Below are 24,264 nucleotides of genomic sequence, written 5' to 3' on the forward strand. Positions count from 1 at the left end.
CCCTCCCCCCATCACGTGCTCCTGTGTGTGCGTGTTAAGGCCCCGGCCCCCTGCTGGCCTGGGGCGCTCTTTGTCATTTCAAGAGACTCTTGGTTGATCAAAATCACTCACAAGTTCTCTTTTGCACAGATTTGATAAAGGGTCTTTCCTGAGTACCAGAAGTACTGTACATAATTCATAACACGAAGCAAGATGAAGTAGAAAAAGCAAAAAAAGATAATAACTGGGGAATTAAAAGTTTTAAGCTTTGTTACAAGCCGGGAGAATGAGTCAGCAGCGCATATGCCTTGAGGGAGAGCTTTACACAGAGCTGATCTGGGGGGTCGGGGTCTGGAGGTTCAAAAACGGAGGAAGAAGGATGTCCCAGAGCCAGAAGTAGGGAACGTGGAGGAGATGGGGTGAGGGGCAGGGAGGAAAGGGGCAGATCGTGAGTGGGGGTGAGTTCCAGCCCTGGCCTGCCTCTCTCCCTCGCCTCGCAGGAAGGGAATATCCTGGGGCCTTGATCATCTCCCCATCTCTCATTTCTCTCCTGGTTTAATTAAATTCCCGTTCTAATTTGGAAGAGCTTGCATATTCTTTCCTGCAGTGACAACTGATCTCTTTTATGAGACCCACCCTGGCCCCCAGGAGCTGCGACCTCGGTGGGGACTTGGAGCCTCTGTGGCTTTTGCAGTCACGGTCAGTGCAGTGGTGGGCAGAGGCCGGCCTGCGGGGAGGAGGGGTTACTTTGCTGTGGTCAGTCATCCTCTTTCCCACGGCTTCAGTCTGCCACCTCCCCTTAAACCACCCGAGTGAAGCCCCTCCCATCCGTGTGTCCTGAGGTCTTTCTCCTTGTGATAGCTCTCCTTTCGAAGTACAAAACTTTTTTCCTGATCTTGTTGGAATCCCTTTGGGTATTCGGTAATGCTGAAAAGAGACATGAAAGACAAGAAACACATGGGTCATCATACTAGGTACTGTGTACCGTACACCTGATGTGTGCCAGGCACTGGACTGGGCCCTTTCCTTGTATGACTTCTAATTCTTACAGTAGCCTTGACATTGACTCTGATCAGTCCTCATTTTACAACTGAGGCATAGAGAGGTTAAGTGACCTGGCCAGGGTGCTTCAGCTATTCAGACAGAAAGTCCTGATTGGAACCTAATGATCCCTAACTAGAAAGCCCAGGGTCTTTCCACTACTCTCAGCTGCCAACACTTAGAGCAGATTAAGAGAGGAGATGGTGGATGATGGGGCGATTCAGTTCAGCTTAATTTACACAACAAACTGAAGATGGCCTTCTGACTGCCAGGACCTATGCTTGGTGCCTGTGCTTGGTGTTAGGCAATAGAAGATATTTTGTGTCTGCGTTTGAGGAGAGGAGAGAAACTTGTGTTCGCTGGATGCCGTGATAAAGTGGTGTAACCCTTTCAGCATTGTGTCCTGAGTGCCGTGGGGGCTTGCAGACGCTGTCTCAAGAAGACTTCATAGAGAAACCTCACACTGGCTTGCTGGGCACAGTAATTGGTGGGTATAAGGAACAGCAGGGGGCTGGAGCAACCCAGGAGGGCATGGAGGGGGGAGGGATCAGAGAGCCAGTCTGGGCCAGACCACACTGGGCCTTGTATTTTTTTTTTAAATGTTGGTACTGAGGATTGAACCCAGGACCTCGTGCTTGGTAAGCACGTGCTCTACCACTCAGCTATACTCACCGCTCATTGGATTTTATTTCACATTTGATGGGCAGTCTTTGAAGCATTTTGAGCAGATGGTGATATGATTTGATATATTGCAGGATCACTCTGGCTGCAGTGTGGAGAACTGGCCGTGGTGGGCAAGGTGGAGGGCCTAGAAGATGACGGTGGTGAAGTCTGGGATGGCCATGCTGGTGGTGACGAGGAGTGGTCAAATTAGGGTGTATTTTGAAGAGAAAGCTGGTAGGACTTGCTTGATGGATGGAAGGCGGGGTGAGAAAGGTAGGCAGGGTCCAGTGATGGCTCCTCAGCTGCATTCATGTGTTAACAATGGTACCATTCCCCGAGAGAGGGAGGCTTAGAGAAGGGGGAGGTTCGCTGACCAGGGCCAGGAGTTCACTTGCAGAGTGTGTTAAATAGGAGATGACTACTGGAAGCATATTAGGTATCCAAGTGCATGGTGTCATGATGAGTGAGTAGCTGGGTATCTAAGCCTGGAGCTCAGAGGAGAGGGCAGGGCAGGAGATCACATTTGAGAAGCATCAACGTACTCATGATTTTAGTTCTGGGATTGGTTGGCTGGTGGCCCACAGGGAGAAGGTATAGAGAGAGGAGAGGGCTGAGCTCCGGGAGGAGCTACCACTCAGTGCGTGTTAACCCAGCAGTGGGTCTGTTTCTAAGGTCCTGGGAACTTCAGGGCTTTCTCTTGGAGCTATTTCTTTTGGAATGTAGCCCAAATTTAGTATTATTACTTCTCCTAGGAAGTTACCAGGATAATAGTATGTCTAGAGACAGTTTACTGATTAGGGCAGAGTCTCCTTTGCCATAGGGAAGGCAGATAGGATTCCCACCGCCAGCCGGTGAGCTGGCTGAGGGCAGACACCGTTTCACGTGTGGGCAAAGCTCTTCAGTCCAAGTCTGTTCTGGTTTGGTTCATTGTCCTTTTGCCTGCTCCTCTTCTCCTATGAAAACTACACCATCCCTCAAGATGAAATTGCTTATGAAGCTTGATTTTTATTTCCATAACTGTACTCCTTTTCATTCAGTAAACGTTTGTTGAGGACCTACTACGTGCTGGACAGTGTGCTAAGTGCCAGTTTTCAGACACGGCGCTCCCCTCACAATTCCTCTGTTGCTCTCAGAGGCATCCGCTCTCTCCGAACTGGTCTCCACTTGTTGACATTCATTACATTTCTCACCTGGACATTGTTATTCAACCCTGTTCCATCATGTATTATTAGATACGGAGCTACCCAGTCTCAGAACCATTCCTCTCTTTTTGTCTCATACCCCACGTTTAATCCATCAATTATTCCTGTTGGCTCTGCCATCCGTATTTCTCCGGATTCTGACTACCAGTCCTGACCTGCAGCGCAACACCCTGGCCCGAGTCACAGCATCTCTTAACCTGAGCTACTGCAGTGTCTCCCCGAGTGCCTCCTTGCCCCACTTCTGTCTGTCCTCGTGTCCCTGGCACATGCAAATCAGAGCATGTCTCTCCTGCGGGGAACCCTCCAGCAGCGGCTCCTCCCTCACTGAGTGAGAGCCGAAGCTCTCGCAGGGGAGCCAGGGGACCCTGCACGACCTGCACCCCTTGCCCCGCTTCTGCCCCTCTCCACCTCCCGCATCACTCATCTCCAGCCACCACAGTCTTGTTTCAGACGCATTGGGCGGGTTCCTGCTGGGAGCCCGAGGTTGGGCTGTCTTGCTGGAATGCCCTTCCGCAGTGGTCAGAGCAGGCTCACTCTTTCCCCTCCTCAGGTCTCTACTCAGTGAGTCTTTTCGCCGCCACCCTATTTAAAGTTGAATTTTCCCTCCCCAGTACTCTCTACCTGCTTCCTGCTTTCTTCTCTCCGGAGAACTTAACCTATTACCGCAGCGAATGTTTTGCCTGTCTGTGTGTCCGGAGGCTAACTCATCCCGCTGAAGTAAGCCTCATGAAGGCGGGAGTTTTGTCTCGCTCACTGCCTTGGGCAGCTGCCGGTGAGATCAATTCCTGGCACAAGGTCGATTTTTGGTAAATATTTGCTGAATGAATGAACAACAGAATATGAGTTCATGGGGGAGGGGGCGTGGTCAGTGCGCTCTGTTAGTTGCTGTTACTCCCTGGCCATTGCGCCAGATCCTCTGGTGGCCGGTGGCGGGCATCTGTGAGATGGTCGGCTACCGTCAGGGACCTAACCTGTGCTCTCACAACATCATTCCCAAGCGAGAAGCCAGCTGGCTGCCATGGGCTTGAGCCAGGTGACCTTAGTATTGTTAGCACTGACCCTCCAGGTTTTTTGGGATTAGATGAATCCACAGAGGGGCTCACTGAGGTCATATTTACAAAAGTAAGTCATTCATTTGAGGGTTCATGAGGTCCATTTTTCTACATGAAGAAAACTGGGGGGTCTCCGGCAGGGAGGTGGGGAGGAGATCGGAATTCCCAAGGGAGTCATCGTGACGCCTCTGCTCAGACACCACCGGGTAGAGTTTGAATCTGTGAATAAAGTGGAGGAAAGTGAACTTTAAAGCCAGGAAGGAAAACCTGCTGGCGTTAAGAATTGGGAGACATCCTGTTTACATCCTTGGGGATATCTAGCGTTGTGGATGGACCGGGGTGAGGCATCACAGCAAACACTTCTGTAGCATATGCTACATGCCATGAACTGTTCTGTGCACTTTGTTGATGTAAATTCACTTGATTTTCTCAACAACTTTTAGATAGGACCATTCCACCCCCGTTTTACAGTTGAGAAGACCAAGGCGGTCTGTTCCCAGAGTCTGCGCCCTTAACCATCGTGCCACAACTGTCTCAAAATAAGTGTGGCTCAAGGGCCCTTTAGGAGAACAGAGGGGTGGTTTAATGTGCTTCCATGTTATGTTTTGATTTGTGATATTGTTGTAGGGAGTAGCCGTGTGTGAGAACTGACATGTTTATGAGGCATGCCTGTGCAAAGACTGTAATTAGTATTTCCAAGAGAGAACAGGGTTATTCCCCCACTGCGCCTAGCTGGAGACATGGCTCATGACACATTTTTTTTCCTTCTGAATTTTCATAAGAGAGAATGCTAAAGTAGGGCTGTCCTTTTGATGAAAGTCCTGGAGGGTATAGGACACTTCAAGACTGGTCAGATGCTATTAAGCATTTTTCACCTTTGATCCTCTGTACTAAGGAATCCTTAATGACCCAGGAAGGATTCTGTAGTGATCAGAGGAGCCAGTTTCTTGTCCTCTCCTGTTTCAGCCTCTGCCCTCCCGCCTTCCTATCCCGATGATGTGTGTGTTGACTCACCCTCAAGTGGCCAGGCCGAGGGGGTCAGGTTTGAAGCAGCCCACCTGTGGACCTTGAGGGCGGTTCAGGCGGCAAGTGATGGTAGAAAACCAGCAACCGTTGGTGGAAGTGGAGCCTGGGGAGTGCCTTCCGCCCCACCCCCCTCTGCACTGTGCCCTGCCCTGTGGGTGACAGCCGGACGATTCGTCTTAGTCTAGAAGCATTGGCTTATTTTAGAAGCTGGGCTTGTGTTTGCTGGGCTCATCCTGATTTGAAAGGCAGGCCCTTGTGATTCCCAGAATGGTTCCCAGATGTCCAGACTTCAAGTCCCGTTGCCTTCTGGGGCCTGAGCAGGTGCGGAGTTCCACCTTGACCCTGTCTCAGACTGGGGCCCCATCTGCCACCAGAGTGTGGGCCTTTGGGGACCCTGCCCCACCTCGGTTGGCTTTTCTTTTCGGGGAGTAATCAGGACCCTCAGTCCCCACTACCACCTTCCAGACATCTGCGTTCAGCATGTCCCACCTGCCTTCCAAGGCAAGCTTGAGACAATGCCTTTCATGGAGCAGGCAGCCATGGGATCATCTGGGAAGAGGAGCCAAGGTTGCCGACCCTTTCCTCGGGATGACACTGGGAAGGAGGGGCACGGACTGGTTGGGCCTGGGCCACGGACGCAGTATCCCCACCATGACCAGTAGCTTCTCTCTGCGCCGCAGCAGGCCTCACACTCACACAATTGGGCTCCTAGTGCCACTTTCTACTGACAAGGGTGAGGCTGCTGCCAAGTCGCTGGAGATGAAATTGGGTCGCCTGTCGTGATTCCTGGGGGACGAGGTGGAGCTGTGCTCACTACACGCCTTGCCCTGCTTTAACCTCCAGCTGGATCTGATCCCGTATCCCGGCCGGAGGGAGGCGAGGAGGCCTCCCCGGGCCGCTCTGATCTCCTCGGCATCGGGACCTGGTCCCGGTTGCCTCCCTTAACCTAGCACGGGCTTCCTTAATGGAGGTCAGGGTGAATGTTTTATCTTTTCCTATATCCAATTTGTAGAGCAAGGTGATGACAGTGACCCCGAAGCCCTCCCGGTGTGGGAGAGATGAGAAGGGCCCTATTCGTCATTCTGAGCGTGGAGGTTGGAGCGGGCAGTTATTTGTCTTCTCTCCAAAAGCCGTGCTGTCTCGTCGAGATCTTGTCTGAGGATGGAAGTCAGGAGGGCTGTCCAGAGATTCAGCGAGCGAGGGAGGAAAGGGGGAGAAGAAGACATCACTTGGAGTGCTTCGACATCCGTGCATTTAACTTAGGAAGCAATTGAGGGGGAAACAGAGAGAAACTTGAACAAGCAGGAAGAACGCTGGGGTGGGGAAGGAGGAGGCAGATCAGGGACAAAAGGAAGGAGAAGGCAGCATGGAGAGGCAGTGAGAGGCAGACGTGGGGGAGGGAGCTCAGAACAGGGGCAGGAGGCGGTGGGGGGCTGGGAGTGGGGGGTGCACACTGGCTTCCGGAAGCTGGCACCACTTTTTCCGGAAGCCAGAGCAGTGCCCCACGCAGCACTCAAACCTCAAGCCAAATCACACGCAAGAAAAGAAACCTTTTTTTATTGTGTTTTCTTTTCTTTATGTCTTAGAAACAGGAATAACAATCAAGGAAGAAACACAGGGGCCAAAAGAGACAGGGAATAAAAAACATCTGTCGTGGAGGTATGAAAATTTCATCGACACCCCATGTTCTTAGCGGTTCGGGGTGAAGCACAGATCTTATTGGGTAGGCAGCTATTTCTGTCACCTCCCAGGGGCCCTCAGAGCAGCACCCGCCAGTGCCCGGAGTCTGGAAGACGCCATCTGGGACTCCATCGTCCTGGCCTCTGTTGTGGGCGGAAGAGATGGTGATCTTGGGACGCTTCCTGCACAGGGAGGTTTCAGGCTTCACCTGCTAGGTGTCTATGCATGTGGAGATTTTAGCACAGACTTTTCTCCTGAGGTGCTGGATATAAACTCAGTGTCACTTGAGCGTTCAGAGCCTTCGGCGTGTGGACATGGACCAGAGTGTCCTAGTTTATAGGCTGCTCCTTCCCTTCCTCCTGAAACTCATGGCTTTAGGGCCATGACATTATCCTGTTTCCTTCCTTCTTTTGGTGGCTCCGTCTCCTTTGGGCCCTCATTTCTCCTCACATACTCTTTCCCTGGGGGATCTTGTTGAAAGTCCCTTGACTGTACGCTGATGACTTGAATTTATATTTCTAGCCCACAACTCTCTCCTGAGCTCCAGGCATGTATATCTAATTACCTACTGCTAGCACCATCCCTAAATCCCTCAGATGCACAAGCCTTAAACGGAAAACTTGACCCCCCCCCCCCACCGCCACTGTCCTTTTTCTCCTGGCTCCCCCATCCCAGTGTAAGAGCCCCCCCCCCACCTATTTAGTGGCACAAGCAAAAGCCTCCTGTCTCCCGTGTTTCCGCCCACTCCTTCACATTCTGTTTCTCATCAAACCCAAGTCCTACGAGTGCTACTCTCGGAATCCATCACAGCCCCCAGGTGTCTATCTCCACTACGACCTCTCTGATCCAGCTGCCGTCTCCTTTCCCCCATCACTGCTGTCGCCTCCTGACTGTCTTCCCACTTTTCTCTCTTGTGCCTCTTCAGTCCATTCTCACTCTGCAGCCGGAATGATTTTTGAACAATGCATGCCCCTCGTGTCACTTCCCTTTCCAAACCCTTTATTCGGTTCCTATTGCTCTTGAAATACAGACAAAAATCTTTAACATGATCTGCGAGGCACATGGCCCCTGTGAGCCTTTTCAGCCTCACTGTACTCTTGTACACTGTACTGTGGCCACGCTGGCCTTTGTCAGAATCACACAGCCCCCAGCTGCACCAACCTCAGGGCCTTTGCACATGCTGTTCCGTACACAGTGGAATTTCTTCCCTCAGAGCCCCTTCCCTTTCTGGTCAACTCCTGCTCGTCCTTTAGGTCCCATTTGGAAGGACATACTCTCAGAAAAATGTTCCCTCAGCATGACCCTACACAGTCACCTCTCACCAGAAATCTCACTCATGACTCTTTTCTGTTTTTGGAGCACTCACCACCATTGTGCTATTCTAGTCATTTTGTAATATTTTAAGTCATGCCATTCCTCCTCCTAAGTGTAAGCCCCGTCTGTCCTGTGCACTGTGGTGCCTCCAGGAGATAGCACCTGCCTCACCCATTGTAGAGGCTGAACAAAATGAACGAATCTGACTTGAACACCTGAGCACCTCTGTGTCTGGGGCTTTGATTCAAGCACAGTGGGGGGGTGGGGCAGGATGTTCAGAAGAGTGTTACAGAGAGTCCTTGGCCTTGAGGACCCTTCCTACCTGGCCCTGTCTGTTTTGTGTTATCAGCTTGTGCACATATGCATTTTCCAAACAAAGTTTGTGTACTCCTCCAGGACTGTGTCTTACACTTTGTGGACACACATTCAATGGGTTTTATTTTCTTGGATGTTGGATATGCATAGATACTTCCCAGCCTCTGTCTTCCCAGATGCATCTCCCTGTATCCCTTCCCTACTGGCCTGTATCCCTGGGCTCCCAGGGCATCCTGTGGTCCAAACCGCCTCCTTTAAGACAACCTAACAGCTGCGTGTTCTCCGCCATGTCTCTTATTCTCTAGAAGCTTCAGCTCTCTGCAAAATGCGAATGAGATTATTAATGGTAATAATACCTTGTCTATCTTTCAGGGTTGTTGTGAGGAAAAGATGAGTTCATTTATGTCAAATACTTTGCAGATCAGCTCCAAAAGAGTGTTGGAATTAAGTAAGGGTGTTGGGGAGTGACGAGAGATGAGCCATCACTCTTAACTGCAGTGGAAAGGAAAGTTTCTTGGAGGGGGTGGGATTGCGAATGAGGCTGGAAATATGGTGTTTCCGGCAGGATCCTGACGGGGAACAGAAGGCACCTTCAGCTGGGGTTGGAAGAGGATTTAATGAAGGGCGTGTTTAAGAGAGCTGGCCAGAGCCAGCAAGTGACGTTCAGATCCCAGGGACAGCTCCAGTGGGACATCATTTCCACCGCGGGGTCCAGAGGAGCAAGACGAGGACTGGGGGTGATCAGAGCCCAGTGAGAGCTGGGAGCAGGGAGGAGGGACCTGTTCCAGTCAGAGTGGCCGCACCAAAGCCCGAGGGTGTTGGGAAAGCCTTTCCTGCAACTCTCTCCTGCTGCTGGTGCCTCCTGTGAGAAGTGAGAGGGCCAGGGAGCCAGACGACGAGCCTTGAAGGGTTACCCTCCCGGGGCAAAGAGAAGGGCCAGGAACAGATGGGGAGAGGCAGGCAAAGGGGGAATAACTAGCACCAGCGGGTATAATTTAGGAAGATGGGAGCAAAGAGCAGTGAGAATGTCCAGGTGAGGACGATGCTGTAAGAAAAAAGCAGAAAGGCTGGAAAATATTTACAGATCAGCTGAAGAAATCAACGGGAAGTAAGACTTGAGAAGTAGGTAAAGTCGACGAAACCACTGCTGACTGTTAGGCTTCGGAGGTTGGGTTTTATCCTGCCAACAAGGGAGGTGAGAGAAGCTGTTTCAGCAGAGAAGATCCATTATGAAAACTGCGTTTGGAGAAATGTTTTAGGCAGAGGTATGTGGGTGGAGGGAAGCCAGGAGGACTGGAAGGCTGCTGTAATGGGACCTGCTGCGAGGGGACAGGGACCTGGACTGAATGACAGCCAAGCAAGAGTGGAAGGAGCTGGGTGAACACGAGGACCATTGGGAACGGATGGGACCTGGATGTGGAGGTTGTCAGGGATGCCCACAGGAGACCCAGGGGCACAGAGAGGCCCCCAGTCCTGCCATTTCTGGGTGGGGACCCTTTGCTCACCCCTCTCCCTCTCTCCCCTCTGTCTGGTCCCAGGCCAGGGTTCTTTGTTTCCAGGGCTCAGGGCACCTCTGTGACAGATGCCTGCTTTCTTATTTCTGGAGGCCTCTTCTGCATCCTGATCCCTGACTGTGCATTCTTACTGTAGGACTCAGGAAGGATGGACTGGGGGTCCTGAGTCTGTGGGATCGGGCGGTGGGGTCTCCTGACTGTGTTTCAACCCTTGGCCGCAGCTTGGACCAGGCAGGCGGCTTTAGACTCAGAGGATACAGTCATAGGTGGAAGTGAGCCCCCAGGGTCTGCAAACTGGGGAAGAAAAATGAAGAGAGGCCACTTGTCTTCCCTGGCCTTTTCCTCAGCACCTGAATGCATGCTTTCCCCAGCAGGGCCACCTCCTGCCCATCTGTCCGGTGCCATTTCTTTATTGTGATGCCAACTCTTATTTAACATCTGCTAAGCGTAAAAGATGAATCAGTGCCACGTGGATACAAAGTGAAGTGCTGGCAGTGCCCCCTGGGCTTAGGCCTGAAATAAGACAAACAAGAAAAGAGAGCGTAGTCCCGGGAGAGGAGGGCCCGGGGGGGAGAATGGCAGTGGGGCTGGCTTGCTGTCTGGCCCCCTCTTCTGTTCTCCTTCCCTTTAAAACCTCTTATTTGAGAGGTGTTTGTGTTTTGTTTGTTTGTTTCTGTATTTGGGTTGGTGGGTTTGGTCCATGGTAGGAGGAGAGAGGCAAGCTGTTTGGAAAGGATGGATTTGGTGGGGGGATGCTAGACAGAAAACAGCCGGGTGTGACGGGAAGGCGTGAGGAATAATCACCCCGAGTGTGGCAGGACAGAAACAGGACGAGGAGAACAGAGTGGGCAGGTTAATGGGGCACCCCGGATTCAGGGCAGCAGGAGGCGCTCCAGGGCAGGGTGGGGAGTCAGTGAGCACTCTGCCTGGGTGCTGGTGTGCAAGTTACAAGAAAATTGCTAATGAGCCAATACAAATCATGATGATCATTTATTCATCATGTCATTAAGCGCTGTATTTAGCTCCTTTATGCATAATGTTATTTAATTCTCAAAACAGTTCTTTGACATGGAACTACTGTTCGCTTCAGTTCATAAATGACAAGGCTGAGTGCGAGGAGCTTGCCTAGGGGCACACAGCTGGCAAGTGGTACAGGTGGATCTCAGGCTCGCGGGGGCAAAACCAGGAGTGTCGAAGGATTGTTCCACCTGGACGTGGGTCCATAGCAAGAACTCTGAACTGGATGGATGGAGTTAGGGAGGAGTTGCCAGGACCAGGCACATCTCCACCCTTGCCCCATCCCCTCCTGTGTGCCGGGAACTGGCCCAGCGATGTCCACACAAGTGTTCATTAGATAGATGATCAAGAAAGGCTGGGAAAAGCCTCATCACTTTGGTGTGTAGAAAGCATCTTCCTGACCTGGAGTAGATCCTCTTTCTCTAAAAGCTGTGATGGTTTGTTCCCCGTGTTGTACAAGAAAAGGGGGAAACCTTTTGCCTCCAGCACCACAGCGAGGTTCTGTGGCCTGAGCAGACTTCCTGAAGGCCAGTCTTCTTACAGCCCCTGCACATAAGTACCAGTTGGCCACCTTTTCCAGCCATTTGTTTTACCCTTATCCCAAACCACAGACCAGTAACCTAAGTGTATAAGGTTGAGAAGAAGTCTCCTTCCAAACATGTCTTTGGGTCATTGGGCGATCTGCAGGATGTTTATGAGGGCTCGTTGGGAGATACCCAAGAGTGTATCTTTCTCTACAGTACTGCTCTACCTTGTCTGTTCTGCAAAAGACAGCCAGCCTCAGAGTACAATATTGTGCCTCTTTGCTTTTGATGGGCCAGATATTCTAAATCATTCTTTGCAACAGAGCAAAAAGCTCTGATACTCAAGTATGCTTTCTCATACTTGAATCACTGAAAGAGCTGGTTGCAGGCCTGATGAACCTTATCACCTTAAGTCTTGCTTGCAGCATTGCATACTCACTCGGGTGCATTATGTCAACACTTATGTTCTGAGGCTCAGAAAAGCCCTACTCCCACAGTGGGGTGCTCCCTAGCCTCAGTGGGGCACCCCGGCCCATTCCAGGGCGGCCCTTCCATGGCCAGCTCTGCCCCGTGCACAGCAGTGTGCCGCTTTGCTCTGATGTAAATGAAAACAATGGAAAATGGCTGTTCTTCTTTGAACCCTTACAATAGGCTAGGCGCTGCGCTGAGGGCTTGAAATCCATTATTTCCGACTCTTACAACAACCGTGCAATGGAACATCATTACCGTTTTTGTAGATGAGGGAACTGAAACTTTGAGAGGCTGGTAGTTTACCAAAGTCACACAGTGAGTAGGCGTGTCTGACGATTCTTGGTCCATGGCTTTTAGCCTCTATCCAGGAATGAAAGACCTGCCTCCTGCTGCACAGTAGCTCCTCTGGGGCATCGTTCACATGCTGATGCTTTTCCATCATCATGCGCACAGAACTGGACCTTGGGAAAGTGGGGAGGTGTGTCTTCTAGCTGCCAGCCGTCCTTTCCTTCTCTGTAGGAACCTTTTGTAAAACCCCCCCACCCCCATCACCACAATCAACACACTTTTGTCTCTCAGTGTCTCCCCATCACATTCTCTTCCCCGTTCATTCTTCATTCCATCAGCTGATGTTTACTGCGTGCCTTCCAGGTACCAGGCACTATTGTGGGCGCTGCTCTAAGGAAAAGTGCTGATTTTAGTTAGTTACACTTTGGATTGATTTCAAGTCAGTGCTTTCTCTTGGAAAACAGTTCACGCTAAGGACTTACCTCTAATCAGAAAACAGAAGATCTTGTTAGTTATCAGCAGGCAAACAGTGAGGTGTCTGGGCAGGTGCATCCCTGCTGTCAAGCCAGACAGTTGCCTTTTTTCCTCAAGGATAAGAGAGACTTGAGGTACACAGAGATGAGTCCACACATGATTTGGATCCACCTCCTCCAGCTCCAGAGGCTCTGCCTCCCTTGATGATCTGCGGATTCAAAAGAGGCAGGGTGTTTCCTCACATGGAAACCAACCCCCAGCCCCTGGCTGCATCCCTGTGTTGGCGGCTGGAAGGAATCAGCGGCGTCACGTTTACTGTCAGAGTTACTCTAATGTGTTAAAAGCCGTAACATTGAAAGACCCTGTGGTTAGCCGGGTTTTTATTGGGCAGTTGGCTTACATTATAATTCTGAAGTGAGGACCACTCTGATCTGGTCATTCTAGTAAGCAACCAGCTCTCTCTGATTAACTTTGGTTGCGGACAAATTCTTCCCTTATTGTTTACAGAAGGTAAAATGAGGTATCTAAAAACACCCAAATGAGACTAGCATCCCTGTGGCCCTTAGAGGCCACCTGTGGAAACAAGGGGAAGAAGAACCCTGGAGGAAAGCATAGGTAGGACCCATCCCAACATCTGTAGAGGGAAAGGCGCTCTGCCCAAGGGCTGAACTTCTGGGTCTGTCTCAGGCTTATGCTCTCTTGGAGGGGAGTGGCTCATGCCCCTGACCTTTCATGTGACCCACTGTCCTTGCTCTGAGAAACACTTCGGTTACAAATTGACTTCACAGGTAGCTTGCTTGTAGGAGGGTGATAGGTTAACCTGAGCGTATGTGGCTCCCGGTTCTTGCATGGTTTGTTTGTCTGTCTGTCTGTCTGTCTGTTTGTTTATCATTGGCAAGCTTAGTGAGTCTGTCCCACAAAACAAATTAATTCCTGGGGCTGATGAATCAGGGTTGTTTGTGGTTTGTGGGCAAGCCATGCCCAGGGCCAGACTCTAGAGTGTGTGGAGTTTACTCAGGGAAGTGTGTCGCTGGAGGCCTCCTAGAAGGCTGTCCAACCCCAAGGCCATATCCTTGGCACTGTCTCTTTCCCAGTTTGATGCCACCAGCCTCTGGGCCTTCTTCAGTCGCAGTCAGTTTGGACCCGGCTGTGGAGGGCAGCCTCGCACACAGGTCACATTTACAACTGTTCCTTCCTGAATGGCCATCACAATCTACAGGGCCAAGCAAGATACCTCCTCGTTCACTTTTTGAGTGCACAGAAAACTGCCCAGTTGACCGAGGAACTTTTCCAATCTCAAGGTCATAAAGATACGCTCCTGTTTAATTTTCTGGACATTTTATTGGTTTATTTTCCACATTTAGTTTTCAGTCCACCCAGAATTGATTTTATATATGTTGTGAGTGGGAGTTAAGATTCCTATTTGTCCACATGGACATCCAATCGGCCTATTTATTGAAAACACTGTCCTTTATTACTCTTGTCACCTTTATCATAAATCAAGTGACCATGTATGTATAAGTCTGTTTCTGGACTCTGTTCTGTTCCATTGTGTCTCTCTGTCTTTGCTCTAAATACCAGGTTCTTAATAATTGTAGCTTTATAAGAAGTTTTTGTATGTGGTAATATAATTCCTCCAGGTTTGTTCTCCTTTTTCAGTTTTATCTTAGCTGTTTTTTTTTTTCTCATAGCATGTTCGTGTATACTCTAGAATTAACTTGTCAATCAATTTTCGTTAAAAAAATTCTTTCTGGGATTTTGACCGGAACTACATTGAATCTGTAGATTATTGGGAAGAATTGGTATCTTTACAATAGCACTATCTTTACAATACTTTACAATATCTTTACATAGTATGTATTATATCTACTCTAATTTTTCTCAGTAATGTTTTCTAGTATGTTGTGTCGAGGGCTAATGCATCTTTTATTAAACAATGTTTTTAATGTTTTGTTTGTAATTGGTATTATTTTTAAAGTTTGTCTTCTAATGTTTTGTTGCTAGTGTATCAGCATACAAATGAATTTTGTTTATTGAACTTTTATCCAGCTATCTTGCTAAATTCACTTATTTATTTTAATAGTATATCTGAAGATCCTTTTGGATTTTCTACATACATACCCATGCCATCTGCAAATAATGGTAGTTCTATTTCTTCCTTTCTCAGCCTTGTATTTTTTATTTTTCTTTCTTGTCTTACTGTAGTGGCTAGGACCTCTGGTACAAACTAAATAGAAACGATGAGAATGGATGTTCCTCTCTTGGTCACAGTCTCAGTGGAAAAGCTTTCAATATTCCTCATTAAACAAGATGATTGCTCTACGTTTTTCATATATACCATTTTTCAGGCCAAGAAAGTTCTGTTCCGAAATTGCTTAAGTTTTGTTTTTGTTTTATCATGAACAGAGGTTAAACTTCCTTAAATTCATTTTCTCTATTTATTGCACCAATCGCATGATTTTTCTCCTATATATTTTTTAATACAGTGAATTACACTGATTTTCCAGTGTTCAACTTTCAGCCCTAGACTAACACCAGTTTTGTTATGCTATGCTTTTTTTTTTTTTTAAATATCCCTGGGTTTGATTTGCTATATTCTGGTGCAGGGTTTTATTATCTATTTTCATAATAGAAGTTAGCCTGTAATTTTCTTTTTCTTGAAATGTCCTACTTAGGTTTTGATACCAAGGTTAGGCTTCCCTCATGAAACAAATGATGTTCTCTCTCTTTTTCTGTTTTTGGGAGAATTTCTGATATTGAAGAATTGTAATTATTTCCTTCCTTAAAATTCATCCATGAAGCCATTTGGTCCTTGCAGGATTTTATTTTTTTCCTTTTTTAAGTTTTATTTTGGCTTTATCCAAATTACAACTTTGTTTGTTTAGTGGTGGAAAATCAATCAATGCAATTCACTATAATAAGAGAATAAAGGAGAAAAATTGTTACCAATGCAAACATAACTAATATGAAAAAGAAATTTAGTAAAGTTGAAGTTTTGGGGTTTTTAGTGATTTTTTAAAATTACAGACAATTTCTTGGCTAGACATTAGACTATTAGCTTTCCTATTTATTCTTGTGTCAGTTGTTTTAAGTTGTGTTTTTAAAATAATTTATCCACTGCATTTTACTTTCTAAATTTAGTTGCATTAAGTTGTTAACTGTACATTTTATCTTATTTGATGTTCGTAGGGTCTGTAGTGATGTCCTCTTTTTGTTTCTTCATTCCTGATATTGGTAATCTCTGCCTTCTGTCTTTTATTTGCTTATTTTTTGATCAGTTTTTCTAGAGGCTTTATCAGTTTTATTAGTCTTCTCAAAGAACCATTTCTTGGTTTTGTTTTCTGTATTGCAAACTTATTTTTCTGTCAATTTCTGTTCTTTGTTATTTTCTTCTCATTTTGGGAGGGGATTAATATGCTATTCTGTTTCAGCCTTTCTCTGCATCTTTGTATCTAAGGTGTATTTTTAATAAGCAGTTTTTGTCTTTTAATTAATGTCTTTAGTGTCTGTTTTATTCACCATGGTAAATTGTACCGGACGGGTACCTGGCATATTCTAAGCGTTCCACCAGAAAATGTTGAATGAATGAGTAAATGAGCACCCGGCTCTTTGTCAAGAGCAGGAGATTGGTTCAGAAACAGTCAGGGATCTGAGTTTGTCCAGCCACAAGTGATTTAGTAGAACTCCTTGGGCACCTTGTTCTCTGTTTAGTTTCCTCTGGTTTAGCGAGCTTTTCTGCTTATCTGTTTCGTGCCTGTTCCCCGATCAAGGACTTCTGCTTCCCTTCTCCTCCCGCTCCATCACTAACAATTAAAGCAGTGAGAGGTGCCGCGGGCTTAAGTATATAGTGTGTTCTTTGCCAGCATTCCCGACGGTCCCTCCTTTTCAGTGTTCTCCCGAGGAAAGATTGCCTCCCACACTGCTCTCCAGTACAAAAGAACCCAAATGACTCTGGGTATTTTAAGGGGCACAACGTTGTGACAGTGACAGAGTGATGTGGTATTAGCACAGTGAGTCTGTTGGAAGTGCCATTAAGGGCTTTTTATGTCATCGAGGTGACTGCTGCTTTGTCTACATTCAGCTGGGTGAGTCCCAGAGCTGAGGGAGTTTATTTTCAGTGTCGGAAGAAAAGCTTCTTGGATCTGGATCTGTGTGGTAGCTCCCTTTTTTTTTTTTTTTTTTTTTTTTTTTTAGAGACTCCAAAATTAGTATGGCTTTTCCCCACTTCCTTGGTCCAGAGGCTCAAAGCTGCAGACAGGACAGTGAGTCCTTGCATGGCATTTAATTGGCCTACAATGGTGTTTTGAATGTAAGAAATCAATCAACAATGAATTGGCTGGGTGTCTGTATTTATATGGATATGTGAGACAGGGGACAGTGTGAACCAGAGAGAAACATTCTTGCGAAGAGTAGGAAGATGCCTTAGAAGGGATGACAGTGGTGTGACAAATAAGGTTCATAGCAGTAGAAGGGACATCAGAAAATCACCTGGTTGAGTCTTCTGTCCTTGGGCAGGTGAAGCATCCTCATCTAAATTTTATAGACAACACAGTTGATATTCAGAGATATTTCATTACTTGGGTAAGATGTTAAAATCTCACTGCAAGATTATAAATTTCAAAGACTATATTTGCTTTGATCTCTCTTATATCCCCATCACCTAGTTCAGTACCTAACACATGGTAGGTGCTCAATAAATGTTCACTGAATGAGCACCAGATACATAGCTGCTGCTCATAAAAATTCCTTCAACGTTACTCTTTAAGATGTACTTCAGATTATCTGTTTAATCTGGTCTTAATGTACTGACTTCAAGATTATCCACTTTTTTGATTCAGAGATACACAGTAGTAATAGGTAAAATAAGTGGCTTTCTGTTAAGTAAATTAGATTTATTAAATGATGCAACACATTTTTATTGAGCATCTATTACATACCAGCCACTGGTTTACGTAATAGGAAGATAGCAGGGAGAAAAGCATTCCAAATCCCTGCCTTCGTGGAACTCATATTCTAAAAAATTTTAAAAGCAAATTAAATAAATAAGCAATATTAGTAATGTTACTATTAAGTAATACATAGTGTGATAAATGGGATACAGTCGGGGGGGCGGGCATGGGCAGTTTTGGTCGGAGGGCCTGGTGGGGTCATTTTATGTAGGATCATTAGGAAAAGCCTCAGAGAGGAGTTGACTTTTGAATAAAGACCTGAAGAAAGCTAGGGCTTAAGACACGTGGGTATCTGGGGGAACAGGCATTCTGAGAAGGGACAGTATGCGTGAAAGCCGTGAGATTGAGGAGGAGCTAAGAGGACAGTGTGGGCGGAGCTTACCAACAGGAGCGCGATTGGGGAGATGAGGTCAGACCTGGGAGCCAGGTCCTGGAGGGTCCTTGTGGAGCCTGACGAGGCTTTGACTTTGGCGTGGGGTGAACTAGGAAGCCTTTGGAGAGCTTTGAAGAAGGCAGTGCTGTGATCCAGCTTACGTTTTACAGGGTCACCCTGGCTGCTGTGCTGAGAATAGACTGAAAGAGGCCATAATCCAAATGAGACATGGTGGTGGCCTGGCCCAGGGGTGGTAGCAGTAGGCACGGAGAAGGAGTGAAATTCTGGACAGATTTTGAAGGAAGGGCTGATAGAGTCACTGATGGGCCAGAAGTTGGATGGAGAGACAGAGGGGATTGCTAAGGGTGATTGCAAGTTTTTTGGCCTGAGCAACCAGTAGAATGGTGTTATAATGACATAAAATGGGGAAACCTGTGTGAGAAACAGACTTGTGAGGAGGATGTCAGGAACTCAGTTTTAGACATGGGGAGTTTGAGATGGCTGTTGGACCTCCCCAGAGGGTCTCGAATAGATGGCTGGACATGTGACTCTGGAGTACAGAGGAGAGGTTGGTGGCGAACATATATATTTCTGGGTTATGATCAGATGTAATAAAAAATTTATTATTATTTATTTTTTGTTTTATTTTTATTTATTCCTCTTTTGTATTTATTATGACATTATTTATTATTGGAGCATCTAGATGGCCATGGACATTTGATGAGAACAAAGCCGATACTGTGTGCTCATTAGTATATGGCCCAGAGAGGTTTTCTTATCTGGGGGGCCATCGATTCGTTTCAGATCCACTAGCCCCAGTGAGCTGTGTTGCAGAAGGGCATGCTACCTCTGCAGGTGACGTGGTGGCAGAGGGGGATGGATCACATCAGCCAGCCTCACTCCTGGGAAAGCAGCCTCACGCGGTTGAGTCAGCCGTGTCACCGTCTTGCTGTGAAGGGAGCACATCCTGATTGCTGTGACAGATGTGCAGATCCCAGTCACCTGGCGAATGGCATCTCACCGAGCTGACACCCCTCATGTTGAGTCATGGGCTGATATGTGCAGTGGAATTCCTTTCTTGTTTTCCTGAGGCTTCATTCATCTCAGAGTGAGACTTTGAGGTAGAGTTGACAAGTGGGCCAGAGACAACGTGGGTCAGAGCCTGCTCAGGACTGGTCAGCAGCAGAGAGCCCGTGAATCTGAGGACAGCTGCTCCCGGCTTGTTGTCAGAAGGCGTCCCCTTCCAAGGAGTCCCACGGGGACGGCACTACATTCATAGCAGTGTGGTGGGGACTGGGCGTGCAAAGACGTAGGAGACTTGGAGAGTTTCCTGAAGGGACTTACTATCTGGTGGACTAACTGGAAAGTTCAAATAAGAATGCAAGACAGAGGGCGCTAGAAGGCACGGGCATGGTGAAGGCAAGATGTGTCCTGAGGAATAGAGAGAGGAGAGACCCTTGGGTACCATGGAGTCAGGGGGCTCATTCTCACAGGAGACGGGTCTTGAGTTGGCCTTTGAGAAATGAGGGACTTCAGGGAGATGAGGTTTGAGCTGGCCATGGAGAAATGGAGGGACTTAAATAAACAAAAGAAAGGCGGGGGGGAAGCCTCCCCTTCGTGGTTGAGGTAACACAAACACAACTTTCAGTGGTACCATATATATCCTAATCGTGTGTGTCATCGTCGGCCTCAAGACAGACATTCCAGGAGGGAAAAAGAGCCTGGACAGAAACAAAAATCGATGCTCGTCAAACATCCATCTCCTTACTCAGTAGATGTTTACCGTGTGACATCAGGGAACAGGCCCCACTGACCACAGTGGAAGATTCACGTGGGAAAGTGGTGACAGATACGCGTGGTTGGTCCTACATTACGTGAGACTGTCAAGCCCAGGCGTTAGAACGGCGCCCTGTAGGCCGTCACTAGCTGACTAGAAGTTTGGGGATAAGAGACTGAATGTTTTAAAAATAGTGTTCTGGAAAGATATCTCGACAGCAGCGTGCAGACTGGCTTGGGTTGTGAGCTGACTGGTGGTGGGAAGTGAAGGGAGAGTATATAGGCCAGGAGAAGAGTTGAGAGTGTTACAACAGTGCAGTAGGGGTTGATGGAAAGACATGGAACCATTTCCAAGTGTGAACCACATGAGCCAGAGAGGTGCACGCAAGGTGCTTCCTGTGTCCCTGCTGCTCTAATACATGTAAAGGGGAGACAGGAGAAGAAACACTGAACATATGGCTCTCTCCCTCAAATGCTCAAAGTCTAACTGAAATAAAATGCATGTCCGCATTGCAAGTCAATCTGCCAATAAAAGAGGACAGAATTTAGCTAAGCAGAAAGAGCCATGGTAAGTAAATTTAACAGTTGTCCGCTCAGCTAGCGTTGGTGGGGCACTGTAATGGCTTAAAACGTGACCATGTGTTATCACACTTGATTTTCACTCCAACCCTGTGAGATTGGTGTTCTCATTCCTAGCTGGTGGTCAGGAAACCAAGATGCCGAGAGGCTGAGTGGCCTCTCTGTCACCCCGCCCGGAGGTGGCAGGGCATGTCTCCAGCGCTTGGCGGCTGCTCCAGAGGTGCTTTCCTACTCCCATGTTGCCTTGTGCTGCGTCTTCTGTGTCTCCTTTGTGGCCACGGAAGGCCCTGTAGAAAGTGTAGGTAGGACTGTGTGTGTGAGGAGTGGAGGGGGACTTTCCACCACTAGCTAGCTCTGTTTTTCTCCCCTCCTGGCCTTTCTCCCGGATGAGTCAGATCAACAAGGGCTCCCCCACCTCTCCTTGGCACTGATCTGTCAGAGCCGCCTCAGGCCCATTTCTGTTCTCAGGTTGTGCTTGGTGAGATCCTCTGCTTCCTTCTCCTGAGAGTCTTTCTTCCACAATCACTTAGAACTCTTAGAAAGCCAGCCCTTGGCTTGGTGGAGGGCTGTTCTCTTTCAAGGAGTCAGGTTTCATTGTTGAACCTTCTCTGATTAAGGAAGCAACGTTCGGGTAGTTGGGAGGTCTATGTGTTTGCTAGGGAGCTTATGCCACAGGCTGGGCGGCTCAAACAACAGAAACCTATTTTCCCACAGTCCTGGTGGCTGAAAGTCCAAGGTCAGGGGGTCAGCAGCGTTGGTTTCTCCTGAGGCTTCCTCCTTGGCTTGCAGATAGGCCCCTTCCTCACACACTGTCCCGTGTTTGTGCATCCCTGGTGTGCTTCGTGTGGCCGTATCTCCTCCTCTCGTGCGGACACCGGTCAGGTTTAATTAGGGCCAACCCTAATGGCCCCAGTTTTAGCATAATCACCACTTTATACCTTATCTCCAAACATAGCCACATTCTGAGGGGCTAGGAGTTAGGACTTCCACACGTGAATTTTGGGGGACACAGTGCAGCCCGTAACAGTGGGGAAGCTTTTACTCCACGTTTCATCCTTCTTTTGTCTCTAACCCCTCAACATCTTTTCTGGGAGCCCATTTGGGCTGTTTCCAGAGGATAGAATGGTGAGATCTGAAGTGGTTGCTTAAAAACCCTGTGTAATAAGTTCCTCCAGGACAGGGGTCACCCTTTATGTCACTTTTTCTGCAAGAGTTTAGCAGAGAGTAGGGTAGGTTCTCAAATGTTTGCTGGGTGATTACATGGTTAGGGGGCTTGTATGAAACACGGGTATTTCTTTGGGTCCATAAACTTAGAAATTTGTCTTTAACCAAATATAGTACTTAATAGACTTACGTAGATTTTTCAGATTATGAATTTTGAGACAACCAAATGGCAATAAAATACATTTTAAATTCAAACAATATAGATCTAATCTCATCTTTCTTAGATGTGTGACATAAAGCAAAGGACACTAGAGCTAAGTTAGGGAGTTCTGCCTCCTGCTCGGTCCCTCATAGGCTTTTGGACCCCAGGCAGTTACTCAGCCTCTCTCAGGACCTTTTACCATCTGCACAAGGGGTGGGTGGAACCCGAGACGTCCGCGAGGTTTCACACTGCATGCAGTTTTCAGCCGATGGGTGTGACTGCCTGGAGAATGATTCTGAGATCATGTCCAAACCCATCTTTGAAGAGAATGTTGAATGGTTAGCCATGTCTACCAAAGGCACAGGGAGGAAGGAGAGATGGCATGAATGGAGATGTTCTCTGAGGTCACTCTAAGAAATAAAGTTCTATGAGTTTATGATTCAGGAGAAAGCACTTCAGAAACTTGCAGGGCCCTATAGTCATCACCAGGAACATTTGCTTGCATTGTACTGTTGATACGTAGGAGTGCTCGTTGGCAGAGATTTCTGGTCAACCAAATGCTGGGTGAGCACATAGTAAGTGACTTGATCTAAATTCAGGAAAACATGCACAGGGCGTAGGACTTCCATACGTAGATTTGTTAAATTGCATTGATGTAAAATGTGCAATTAAGAGGGTAATGAGAGTGGTTATCTCTAGGTGTTGGTTATGGGTAATTTTTACTTTCCTGTTTATGCTTTTTGTACTTTTTAAATGTTCGTGCATTACTTTTATAAGCAGAACAAAATTTCATTAAAAAAAAAAAAGAGCAGCATCCTAGCAGGGTGAAAGAACAATGAAAAATCTCAAAGTCAGTTCATTTCAGCCAACACCCATGTCATTCAGTAAATCTTTATTTAGCGTTTACAACATGACAGGTACTGTGAGGGCGACGAATAATGATGATTCAAGATGGAGAGCTGTTCACAGGATGAATGTTTCACAGAAGAGAGAGCTATTGAACGAGGCCTCGTGGGAAGAGTTAGCAGTTGATGGACAGAGTATGGAAGGTGGGCATCTCTGTCAGAGGAAATGGCATCTGTGTCTGGGAACTGTGGTGTTCTGTGGAGGGACTGTGAAAGGTCGGGTTTAGGTCTGGGGGATGGATCCTATCTGGGAGTCGGGGGAGACAGATAGATTGGGCCCAGCTTGCTGTGCTCATGGCCTCTAATTGGTGACCAGAGTGTCACCAGTGGAGAGTTCTGAGCAGAGGCTCACAGTGGAGCAGATGTTGGCTGCCAGTGGGTGGGAGGAACTCATGGGGCCAGCACAGCAGTTCAGGTATAAAGTACTGTTGTCCAGGGATCCTAGCTTTTGGGAAAGGCCTTTCAAAATGGCGAATACTTCTGTGAGCACCAGGCTTCCTCCCACTGTTCTTAATTATTACCAATTAGGGAGAATAAGGTTTAAGTTATGTCACTAACATGTGTATCCAGTGGGTGAGGCTAAAGGTTGCTAAACTTTTTGAGATTGTGATACAGTAATTTCATTGTTTTAATGTCGTGTCTTGTCAACCCACCTCTGCTTTCTCTGTCTAGCCTTCTTCCATCCCTGTTGGTGACATTTAGTTCAGATTCATTTTAGTACTCAAGTGAGTGAAATTACTTCTGTGTTATGAAATTCACATTTGAGATCATTAGAAATTTTCTGTAATGCTGTAAGCTAGAATCATGGGACTGGTTGAGTCATATTTTTTTGAAAAAAAGAAAAAAAAAAACTAACCAAGAAGCTAGATGGCAGGTTGAGGGTTTGAGATGGGCTGTGTGTCCCCCAGGCAACTGGCCAGTGTCAGTAACCTTTGAGCCCCATCCTAGGTGAAAAGCCCACCTGTTATATTGCAAACGTATGTGTCCAGCTCTGATCCTGGTGGTAATCTCAGGAACCTTCTATCTTCTTAGATTCTTCAGCGTTCTCCAGGAATGGAAACACTCACTCTCAGGGCACACGTGAGATCAAGTCAGGGAGGCATGTCCACAGCACTTTACAGAGAGGAAGCTAGGACTCTCTTTCTGAAGGAGGACTCTGGGTAACCAGATTGTCTCTCTTCTAGTAAAAATTTGAAGTCCTTCCTCCCAGCAGCTCATGGCCGGTGGCCTGCTTTGTAGTCTTAGAGTCGATTAAAAAACATGTCGCTTCTGGAATATGCAGGCTGGATGTATGAATGCTATCACACGAAGCTTTGTTTTTTTTTTTAATCATAGAAAAGTCTTTGGGTGGGGTGTTGATGTCAAGATTAACTCAGAGAAAATTGGCTGCAGTTAGGGCTGAATGATAGTGATCGTTCCAAAACTCATTAAGAGTCTGAGAAATGAATATTTAGACTTTATCCATTTGTCCAAAAAACCACGTGTCGCGGAGTGAAACATGGTAGCTGGAGAACGGCGGCCCAGCAAGCCTGAAGCGTAGGCGGGCCTTTCTTTATGAACCAGGCCTGTTCTTGAAATTTTGTGTGTCAATCAGCTTTTTGTAAATGAAATCTTTTTTTTCCTTTTCATTAACTTACCCTGTAATTTCAGCAATGTTTAACATTCATTCCTGATTGATCTTGAGTTGGCAGTTAACTGCGAACATTCAGCTTTGGATTTTAGTGCTTCTTCCTCCATTCCTTGCTTTTCCTTTGCT

General features: G+C 47.3%; 1 protein-coding gene and 1 non-coding gene across 6 annotated transcripts in view; one reads left to right on the forward strand and one right to left on the reverse strand.

Moving 5' to 3' along the window:
* The window catches only part of CACNA1E (calcium voltage-gated channel subunit alpha1 E), a 439,633-nt gene that overhangs the window by 258,533 nt on the left and 156,836 nt on the right, over positions 1 to 24,264 (forward strand). The window lies entirely within an intron of this gene.
* Positions 1,621 to 1,692, reverse strand: TRNAG-ACC (transfer RNA glycine (anticodon ACC)). Its single transcript has one exon. It is a non-coding gene; the product is annotated as a tRNA-Gly (tRNA).

The sequence above is a fragment of the Camelus dromedarius genome, chromosome 23 (assembly GCF_036321535.1).
Source record: "Camelus dromedarius isolate mCamDro1 chromosome 23, mCamDro1.pat, whole genome shotgun sequence".
In the NCBI taxonomy this organism is placed as follows: Eukaryota; Metazoa; Chordata; class Mammalia; order Artiodactyla; family Camelidae; genus Camelus; species Camelus dromedarius.